At 38.1% G+C, this 11,664-nt stretch overlaps 1 pseudogene; it reads left to right on the forward strand.

Moving 5' to 3' along the window:
• The first annotated feature begins 604 nt into the window (after nucleotides 1–604).
• Nucleotides 605–3,550, forward strand: LOC149024292 (putative galacturonosyltransferase 3 pseudogene; annotated as a pseudogene).
• Nucleotides 3,551–11,664: the final 8,114 nt, after the last annotated feature.

An 11,664-nucleotide genomic window follows, 5' to 3' on the forward strand; every position in this document is an offset into this window, starting at 1 on the left:
CAATATAATATATATATATATATATATATATATATATATATATATATATATATATATATATATATATATATATATATATATATATATATATATATATATATATATATATATATATATATATATATATATATATACATAATATCATACTACTATAATAAAAGCATGTACTCTACCTTTTTCGCAAATCTTTTTCTGTCCGTTTCTGCCCTTAGAATTTTTCTAAATACTAATAATGTTGTACTATCTATTATTTCTTTAGTTATTTTTGCAAGGATAATTTGGACATTGTAGTCATGAATTATTATGAATTTATTCTTAATTTTAATCTCTATTCCTCTCTTGACCTTTTTCAATCTATCTCAAAGTCTGTCGCTCTATCCCTCTCCCTCTCAAACTCTCTCTGAATCTCTCTCTAAATCACCACTATCTCTCACAACCCCTCTCAATCTCAGTCTCTCGCTCTCTATATCATCTCCCTCTCGATCTCTGTCTCTCATGGTTGTGAGTATAATCCTCTGTTGTGGAAGGTCTTCACGCACATCTGTGAAACCCTAATTTGGAGCAGAAAAAAAGTTATAGATTTGGGATTTTTGCTGATTCGAAAATGCTGGTTGAAGAGTGGACAAGCAATGGTGGTTCTATGGGCTGCTTTGTGTTGGTTCCTTGTGGGAATGGTGCTGCCCTTAACGGACATACATTAGGGTCTGAAGGGAATAATACTGATGGCAACATCGGGGAGTACTCGGAGTGTTCGGCAGATGGCTTACGTACTTACAAGCGGCGCAAACACTTAAGGCCGACTAGAGGTACTGAACCACAGAATAATGGAAGAGTTTCTGTCGATGCAAGAAGTCAAACGAACCAAGTTTGTTCCTGTCCATGATGTGCCTCTTCTTTCAAATTAGTTGGACGTTTTTCTTAATTGATGCAAGCCATGAATAAATCTTAGTCTCTGTTCTTGAATCTTGTGAATCAAGCAAAAGAAAATATGTGCACATTGAAATAACTTTTAAGGAAAAAAGAGGGGGTGCAAGAATGGAAGCTATAGCTCTAGATCTGGTCATACTTTTTTCTAGAGAATTTTCACAATGACTAACTTGAATATGCATGGCTACTTTGGGTTTACACGATTGTCCAAAATCAGGGATTTCTGGAAGGGATAAGACAATAGAGACGGATCTCTTTATTCATTCCCCCATCAAGGCAGGGATGAATGTTGTTGGCTGGTGAAGTGGCTCCCTTGCGGTCTCTGTTCTGAATTCTAAATGGTATAATCGTTAAGTGGTGTATGGGTTAATGTTATTTTGTGGTCTTTGTTTCGTTGTGAGGCCGTGTTTTTGCTTTCTTTCTCCACTATATTTTGTTTGATTTCATGTTTCTTGAACTTCCAACGGAGAAGCACGATTTCTCCAATCTCCCTCAATCAGTCCTGACTACTGGAAGCTTCTCAATTATCTATGGATCTTGTTAAGGACTCCAAGTTCAATATGTTAACAATTTATGTATCTTAAGTAAGAACTGAATCAGTAGTGAAAAAGTGGATGCTAATGTGCTCTAGACTTTTTGTCTATTATGGCGCTAGAGCTCTGTCTATTCAGTATAGGTATTTTAGTTTACTATTTTGAATCAGTGATGTTGCCGATTCTGAGCAATTTGGTTCGTCCTTCTTATAATACTAACTCTTTGCCTTGATTGGGTTCACTGCTTTCTTCCATTCCTCCTTCCTTTCTGTTTGCATTGCTTGTATCAATTTGAAATAAGCCACCATCTAATAGAATGTGATAAACAAACTTGAAACCTTAATTGGGCTGATAGGTGTTATGTTGTTTACTTTGCCAACTATCATTCTTTCATTTGCTTTGCTGCATTTTTTGTTTTGATGTGATTCTGCAATATATTATTTCAATCTTACACACCCTTTATTTGTGATTGCTTTCAGTTGTTCTGTTGAATAATTTGAGGACTGCATTGATTATATGATATTGAATACGTTTGACTTCATTCTTTTTATGTATTTTGTAGTTGTAAATTTGTACATTGAACCTCTAAATCTATCGTCCGACTATCTCTAGAAGGATTTAATCTTGGAAATGCAGGCGTAGAATTACTATTTAGGGTTTGGTCTCTTCATCACAGTCCGTCATAGAATTTACACTTAATAAGGAATAAGGTTGTAGTTTCTCATCTTCTTTTATAGAATTAAATTTCACACGGATGTTTGTCCTGTAATTAAAGTTTATTACTTGGTGTAAAACTTGTTTCTTTATTTTTGTTCATTAGTTCCTTTGCTATTTGCCGTTGAATTTCCTTTGAATGTTCATATGCTTTCAGGCCCCAACCACGAGTATCCCCACAATTGTGCGAGAAGACGGTAAAAGAATGCTGGGGTCTAGCATGGCTCGTACCATCAGTGCAGAGTAACACTTTTTGTTCCTTAACATCCCTCCCTTTCCCATTGGAGTTCGTCTTACAGGCCTTGTGGTTACGATAAGGCTGGGATGATCAAACATCGAGGATTTACCCTTAATTGTTTCACTTTGGAGTCATGATTCATGACCCTCAAATTCTAGGATTTTATGGCCGTCTGTTGGAGAGCTGTTTAGAATAGTGTATCAAAACTGAGATTGTGAGATAATAATTACAGTTGTGGAACCAATTCTGTAGATGACTGCTATCAGATGTAATTTTGAAGTCAATCCAACCCTCAGAGTTATAAGCAGAAACTGCCAATTGATGGCACCTTAATTTTGTTTGTAATTTGTATTTTAATTTCTATGTCTTTGTTAGAGTTTGACATGAATAGGATTTTGTTGAAGTCAAGTTTTAATGGCTTTCATATTATTTTTTTGAGTTTATCTATAATATATTAGTTTTAAGATTGGATTTGAGTTTTGGATTGATTTATGAAGGCTGTAGAACAAGTTGGTTCTCAACGAGTAACTTTGAAATTTTCAATTTTAAATATTAATATAATGAAGAGTTGTACTGGGAACATAAATGAAATGAAAAGGAAAAGTGCATTCTTGATCCAGTTTGTTGCAAAGACAGTTACCAAGCCATTGCATTGTCTCCCATTACTTTTGACAATTGATTATTTTTGCTAGATCTTGGAAGTAGGGAAGTAAACAAAGACAAGCTTGAAGATCATTCTTTCTACCATTATGCCATTTTCTCTGACAATGTACTTGCGACATCTATAGTAGTCAATTCTTTAGTGTTACGTGCAAATGAACTAGAGAAGCATGTGTTCCATATAGTCACTGATAAGCTAAACTTTGCTACCATGAAGATATGGTTCCTTGTCAATTCTCCTGCAGTTGCAACAGTCCAAGTTGAGAATGTTGATGATTTCGAGTGGCTCAATTCCTCTTCCTGTCCAGTTCTACATCAACTTGAATTTGCAAGAATAAAAGAATTTTATTTCAAGGGTAATCACCCTTCCTCCCTTTTGCTGGTGTTGATAATCTCAAATATAGAAATCCCAAATACTTGTCAATGTTTAAGGTTTTATCTTTCTAAAGTGTACCCGAAACTAGACAAGGAATGGTGAATGGAGCGGTGGAGACTTGTAAAGAGGGTAATTTGATCAGTTACCTTTGTATCCATTTTTTGAGATTTGATCACAACATTGTAGTGTTACAATGTTGCCCGTTATATGAAAGCTGCACATCCTTTAGTTTTCTTTGGGTAGGTCTCGAACGATAAACCTCTTGACTTTTTGACTTATCTAGAAATTAAACAGGGCAAGAAAAATCAATATTGTCCCATTACTACTTAGAATGTTAAACAATCACCAAAACATAAAATTTTACAAATCCAGATTTCAATGGGATGACCCTTCTTTGAACATAAGTTATTAGAAAAAGAATTTGGATCATTTGAGGTTATGGGTATTCAACTCTCTTTGTTAATTTTTTGGAGAGAAAAAAAAATATTTCACGTTATTATCCTCATGTCTCAACTAGAATATTGAATTTTAAAATAATTTTTCAATATTCAGTTGGAATTCAATTTAGAGACCGTAGAAAGGCAAGGCTTTATATTTCCTTTAACTGTGATGCATACCATTCTCCCTAGAAAATTATTGCTTCTTCTCTTGTGTTTGTCTTTATTTTATATTGCATATCGAGATATCTCATAAAATAATTTCAAAGATCTCACTCTCTTAATCCTTCATATATGGTCACGTGCATTTGCACGTGTGTAAGTTTGCTAGTATATATATATATATATATATATATATATATATATATATATATATATATATATATATATATATATATATATATATATATATATATATATATATATATATATATATATATATATATATATATATATATATATATATATATATATATATATATATATATATATCTTCCCTCTCTCCCATCTTCATTTTATGTCTCATGTATGCACAACAACAATCTATGTTAGTCTTATGAGGTTGAAATTAATAAGGTTAGCCTTTAGTCTCCAATCTCTCGTTCGCAATTGTCTCTAAAATTGGTCCATGTAAAAGTCAAAAATTGTAAAGTTTCATGCGCAATTCCATTGATATATACATTGATTTTAATTTCCAGTCTATAGATAGAACATCTAGAGAATCGCAGGTCATTAAAAATTAATTATTTAGTTATCTTGATCTCATTAACTGTATTATCCTAAAAAATTGCTTGTTAAAACTGCATGTAAGAGGACTCCATCCTGGGTTGGTCTTAGATAAACAATTTGGTTACCTCGCCAATCTATTTGATTCTATATTTTCTTTATGAAAAAAGGGGGAAAAAAGTTTGGTTAAGCTAAGTCTGTTAGTCTGTTCGATTGAGATAATAATGGAAAAACCTTTTTATATTTTGTGAAGTGTTTAACATACATTATACTATCTGATATGATCGGACCAAATATTGAGCCCGACTAAGCTGGATCAACCATGGTTGCATCAATTTGCGTGCGGGTTTAAGAAAGTATTTAAGGGCATGTTTGGTTATGTAAATTAAAATCATAAAAGTATGAGCATTAGATCATTTACCTTAGTGATCTTGATTACAATGGATTTAGACACAAGAGGTGTCTCTTTACATTCCATTTTCCTTGATTTGTCTTGTGTACTCTTTAGATTATTTTCATGTTTCCAAATCGACGAACCACAATGATGGAGGTTCAGGATTAGTTTCTCTCATTAGAGAATTCGTAGAGTAAATGAAAGTATATATTTTTTAGTCATCTATTTGGTATTATATCCCTTTATTTATAATGTTTTTCCCTCAATCATAATTCCTTAATTATTACTTAGACTCTACTAAGTGAGGAAAATCTATATTAGAGTCCTACTTAGACTCAAAGAAATAAAGGGGTAATCATCCTGGACTATGGCGCAAATTGTAGTAGACCCACCCACTACGATTAACATCTCACACTCGACATACGGTGGCGGAGTTATCTAAATGCTCTCATCAACTCTAATCCTTTCAATGCGGAAATGGAACTTGCAACCTAAGAGATGTATCTGGGGTAGGAGTGTTATATCAAGTTTCCATATAACCAACATCGCACATCACTTGAAATTATCGCATTATACCCTAAACAATTCAATTATAACCAGTTCCACACTCTCGATCCTTCATAGTGAACAATGTGAACTATCTTCATATGATGTACTCATGACTTTGTCAAATGACAAGTCACTTGGGCAATGAGTCACATCACTGTTGGGTATAGAATGAAAAATTTTCCCATAGCCCTCATGCCATTTGGATTATCCCCAACTGTTTTCATAGTATTGTCCTACGAGATCATATCATCCATGATCCTAAGGAACCGGCTAAAGTAGCATCATTGGGTGTCCTCTTCGTGGCCTAGTCTAAGGTGAAGGGTACAAATAAGATCAACAAAATGTGATCCTGATGGCTCATACAGTGACGAAGCAGGGATCCATTCAATCACTCTCATCATCTGTCAACTTCAACATATGCAACAAACATGCATGCTATGACGTAACTCCCACTAAAATGAGCATGTCACAAAAGAAAAAAATTCCATGCGAATCTTGGTTCAGTCATTACCTAAAGTGCCTAACCAGATTCTTTTACAACTAGTTGTCCAACAACCAATTGTAAAATATTCACATTCGGCTTCAACTCAAGTAACATGGAAATGTGGTGTCTCCATGTTTGACCAGTGAGGTCTCATCTTAGTCCTTACTAACGTGCCCCTCATTGGTTTGAAAGCCCCTAAAGCCTTACAAAACCATAGGCTCATCTTGCTTGCTATCCACAAGCACCAAGGCGAATAACCTGTGTGAGTGAGTCAATTCAATACCTGGTGACATTTTTATAAAAATAAATGTGTACATACAATATCAATCTGAATATGTTCAATATAAATGTCCAATTAAGAAGATACATATCTTATCCTCTTCAATCTCAAGTTCTTTATATGAATAGGAAAAATATCTCTAGCAATGAGCTTCTTCAAGAGGTTTAACCAACTTATATTGTTACTGGATATAAAAATTAGGACTACTCCATATTTGTGTAACCATATCGTGAATGTAGTGATATCAAACATGTTCGGCCATCTTATAGAATTTTGGGATGTCATGTTAGGGCTGCTATGCTTCCTTAATGAATGAGTATGGCATCGTTAAGCGGCCATTTATTAAGTAAAATGGCATCATCATAAATCGATGTTGATTAGCAACTTACTCTGACTCTACCAAAGATAGGGCATTGTGGGTCTCTTTCTTGCCACATCAAACAACAACTATCACACTCCACCCATTGGTATCGGTCCCGCCTAACAACCCATTGGTATCGGTCCAGCCTAACAACCCATGGGTGTGATTCATAGTCACAAGATCCACGGTTTATCATCAATGATAATAAATGCACGCAATAATAATAATAATCAAGAGCAAGAATAATCCAAATAATTAAATAAAAGAAGTTACATGAGTCCAATACTCAAAAAGAATGAATCAAAGGAAAATGAATAAAGTAATTATGTTCCAAAATTTGTAGAGTTCAGCAGAAGCAAAAGTTAAACTAATTCAGTTTGATTCTTTTAGTTCTCTCGAGGGCAATAGTATGTTCTTCAAATTTTGCAATGAAGGGAGCCATCTAGATTTCCTCCACTGACTTCTCAAAATGGCGCGCTATCTGCCTCTTCTTGCCATCAATGGGTGCTATAAGCACACCCCAAGCATCCGCAAGTCGCTTAATGACATACATCTTCGTTTCTCATTGGCGCCTCCATAACCTCTTCACAGGGGTCATTCCAGTCATACGGAATTTCTCCTGATTCAGTATATCCATTTGTATAATATAATGCAACATACAAAAAGGAATGAGTTTTGAAGAACTCAGTAAGGAAACGCATCTCACATACATATCGATAGTGTATTAGGGTAAGCACATATATGAGGAATGATATGCAAGTATATAGATGCAGCTTAGAGTCTAACTATGCAAGTCTCTAAATGGCAAACATGTTTTAAGATGTAACATCATCCCTCCTCTGGGTAGGTCTAGTCACTCCCTCACGAACTTGTTACCACTATTGGGATCCTAGGCAAGGGGTTTAGTCCTCATCAATCAACCATGGCTGGGGTTTAGGGCTACGCTCTCTCACCATGACAATTGGCATGAGTACTGACGCATGTCAGGGTTTCTAATCCAAATGCAAAGTCATACAATGACATACTACATGTTAGGGGTGTCAATGGTGCGATTTTGGGTTGGGCCTAATGGTTTCGGGCTGAAAAACACCTAGCCCAAACACGACCCATTAGCAAAATAACGGTTTCGGGCCGGTTTCGGTTTGATGTGGTTTGGGTTTGGGCTAACGATTTAGACTCGGGTTGACTAACAGTTTATGGTGTGCAAGAAAAAGAACAAGAAGAAATAATTGAACATCCTATGACAAAAGCCAAAATTCTATGTGATATGGAGAAATTATGATCGGACTGGGTTCATACCTGGTTCGACCCTCGACCTCGGTCGAGTCAGAGGAAACCGACTCGCTCCCAAGCGAACCGGATCCAGAAGATGGCTTGCTGAGGAAGAAAACTTATTCAGCTATAAGCACGCCCTAATCCAACTTATGGATTAGGTTAATTACCCTAATGATGGCAGACTTGAATTGACGGCTGCGGCTAATCATTATCAAAGGGATAATCATCGCAGCAGCCACTGCACAGCACGATTCCGGTGTTTAGATCCCTGGAGTGAATAATCCAGATATTCCCCAGGGAAGCCAAAATCCTATCGAGGTAGATGGTGGTCAGGGAGGACGTAATCCCCCTGATACATTCCAAGATCAATTGAATCAGGTAAAGATTCAACTCTTGGAGGTGAGCCAAGCACTCCGCTTGCTCACCAGCAGGTACCACGGGTGGTTTACCACCAGAACCTGATCAACGCGATTCAGGGAGACGTGCGTTGCCACGTGATCAAAGATTGGCTGAAGACCGGAATATCGGTCAGAATTTTCGTGAAGGAGACCGAGGACCTAGGAGGATTGACGATCAACCTAGGCGAGACGATCGGTTCAACAGACCGCAAGAGAGTACAACTGATTCAAATACAAGGTTGGATACAGGGGTAAGAACTCACTCACCAATTGTCAGAAGAACCGTTCGTGATGATCGAGCAGTTCGCGACGAGCGGAATGTTCGGGAAGGACGGGCTGTTTGTGATGATCGAATAGCACGTGATGATCATGTTAATCGAGGTCGTGATCATATCGCTGAAGATCACCCGACCCAGATTGGTCAGGAATTGGCCAACATCAATGAGAAATTAGGGCAGTTGGCTAAGGGAAGGATAACTGAGGATATTTACTTAGTCATTCGGAAGACCCCCTTTGCTGAGCCAATTACGGGATATTAGTTTCCCCATAACTTCTGTTTGCCTACCTTTTCTACATTCGATGGCTCCGGAGATCCAACAGCTCACATTGGCTATTACCAACAGACCATGGCAGTTTCAGGTAATTTTGATGAAATTTTACGCAGGGTTTTTGGTTCATCTTTAACTGGAGCAGCGCAAAAGTGGTTTTTGAACCTCCCCTCTGGAAGGATCGTAAATTTTGATGAATTGGCGCGCAAATTCATAGGGCGATTCCAGAGTGGGATACAGGTCAAGAAAACGGAAGAAACCTTGTTTACTGTCAGACAAGGAAAAAGTGAATCGATCAGAGAGTTTCTGAAAAGATTCAACAAAGTAACGATGGAGATAGAAAATTTGGATGAGCAAGTAGCCAAAACTGCTCTATTCACGGGACTCACTAATCGGAAACTCCTGGAGTTATTACTACAGGATATGCCTACAACTTATGCTGAGTTGGTACAGAGATGCCAGAAGCAGGCCGAAGTCATGGAGATTCTAGATGCGCGCCAAGGAGATAATAAAGTCTCCAATAAGGAACAGAAGGCTCTTGAGTAGAAGCAGAAGCCAAAGAAAAATGTCCGTGATCGGGTTGGAAAATCTCAGGCTTGGCGCCAGAGGTCTCCCGGTAAAAGTGAATATACTCCATTGAATGTTCCTCGGGCTGATATTCTAAATATCATCAAAAGAAAAAATATTTTGAAGTGGCCGCCTAAAATTCTTTTGAAGCCTGGAGAGCAGCAGGATCGAGAAAAGTATTGCCGATTCCACAAGGACTATGGTCATTATACAAATGACTGTCGTCATCTGAAAGCAGATATTGAGAGATTAATATCTTAGGGACACTTGTCCAATTTTGTCAAGCGAAGGAGGGAGGAGCCACGTGAGCCACGCGCGGCTGCTCCTAAAAGGGATCGTTCGGTTGGTTCAGAACGATCAAGGGAGGCTCTGAAGTCTAAGAAGGGCAAGGAGGTAACTGAAGCTACTTGGTCACCGATCCTTACCATCTTCAAGAGGACCGAGCCCGAATCACTCCGCAGTTTGAAGACAAAATCCAAATTTGTCGGAACCGGAGAGACGCAGAAGCGAAAGAAGCTGAATGGTGAAGATTTTATCACCTTTGGCGAGGAGGATGAAAGAGGCGTTTGTTTACCTCATGATGACGCCATAGTCATTAAGGTAGAGATTGCACGTCGGGAAGTGCATAGAGTTTTGGTTGATACAGGGTCTGCAGCTGACCTGATTTCTTATGAAGTGTACCAAAAACTGAAGGTGGATGAGGACTTGATGGAGCCTTCATCCACACATCTATATGGTTTTGCAGGGTCGTTGGCGGTGGCCGAAGGATCTGTCCAGTTGGACTTATCTATTGGAAGTTTCCTAAGGAAACAACCGTCCGAATCAATTTTTTGGTGGTTCGGGAACTGCCAGCTTACAATGTTATCCTCGGGCGACCATCTTTATCCAAGATAGGTGCTATTGTTTCGACAAAACACCTGAAGATAAAATTCCCGACTGATATGGGAATTGGTCAAGTCTCCTCTGATCAGAGGATCTCTCGGCAATGTTACGTTGCCTATTTAAAAGACAAGGAGGGCCCGAGGAAGGTGACTGCCCTACCTATAGAAGTTCGAGACGATCGGGAAGAAGCAGAGATGCAAAGGCCCGAACCGGTGGAGAAGCTAGAGCAAATCCAGCTGTGTACCGAGGATGAGAAAAAGATTACTTATATCGGGTCTGAACAGCTGAAGGAATTCAAAGATGAGTTGAAGTTATTTCTTCAACAGAATAAAGACGTATTTGCATGGTCTGCTGAAGACATGCCAGGAATCGTTCGGGCTGTCACAGAGCATAAACTCTGGATAGATCCGAAGGTGAAACCAGTGATACAGAAAAGGAGAAATTTCTCTATTGAAAAATATGAAGCCGTTCGGGGCGAGGTTGAAAAACTGAAGAATTCTGGTTTCATAGAACCAATTGAACGCCCAACTTGGTTAGCTAACGTGGTAATGGTAAAAAAGGCGAATGGGAAGTGGAGAATGTGTACAGATTACACAGATCTCAACAAAGCTTGCCCTAAAGATTGCTATCCGTTACCTCGGATTGACCTCTTGATAGATGCGACTGCGGGATATGAAACTCTAAGTTTCATGGATGCCTACTCAGGGTATAATCAGATCCTTATGAATAAGGAAGATGAGAAGTTTACGGCTTTCATGACTGATCGTGAAAGCTACTACTATAAAGTCATGCCATTTGGCCAGAAGAACGCAGGAGCAACATATCAAAGGGCCGTCAACAAGATTTTTAAAGATCTGATAGGAAAGAATGTTGAAGCTTATGTTGACGACATGCTAGTGAAGAGCTTTACAAAAGCAAATCATATTGCAGACATGACTGAGGTATTCTCAGTACTGCGAAAATATCAAATGAGGCTGGATCCAGAAAAGTGCGCCTTTGGAGTTTCCTCGGGCAAATTTTTGGGCTTCATGGTGTCTCAAAGAGGTATTGAGGCTAATCCTGCCAAAATACAACCTCTGATTGATATGGAGGCTCCCAAAACTGTTCGTGATGTGCAGTGTTTAACAGGGAGCATTGCCGCTTTGAATCGATTCATCTCTAAGTCTGGAGAAAAGTGTTTGCCATTCTTCAAGGCACTCAAAGATTTGAGGGGTAACAAGGAGGCAAAATGGACCAAAGAATGCCAGAAAGCTTTTGAGGAGTTAAAAGAAGCACTCGGACAACCGCAGATCTTGTCCCGACCAGAGAAGGGGGA

The sequence above is a fragment of the Hakea prostrata genome, chromosome 2 (genome assembly GCF_041222555.1).
Source record: "Hakea prostrata isolate BN-2017 chromosome 2, UWA_Hpros_2, whole genome shotgun sequence".
In the NCBI taxonomy this organism is placed as follows: Eukaryota; Viridiplantae; Streptophyta; class Magnoliopsida; order Proteales; family Proteaceae; genus Hakea; species Hakea prostrata.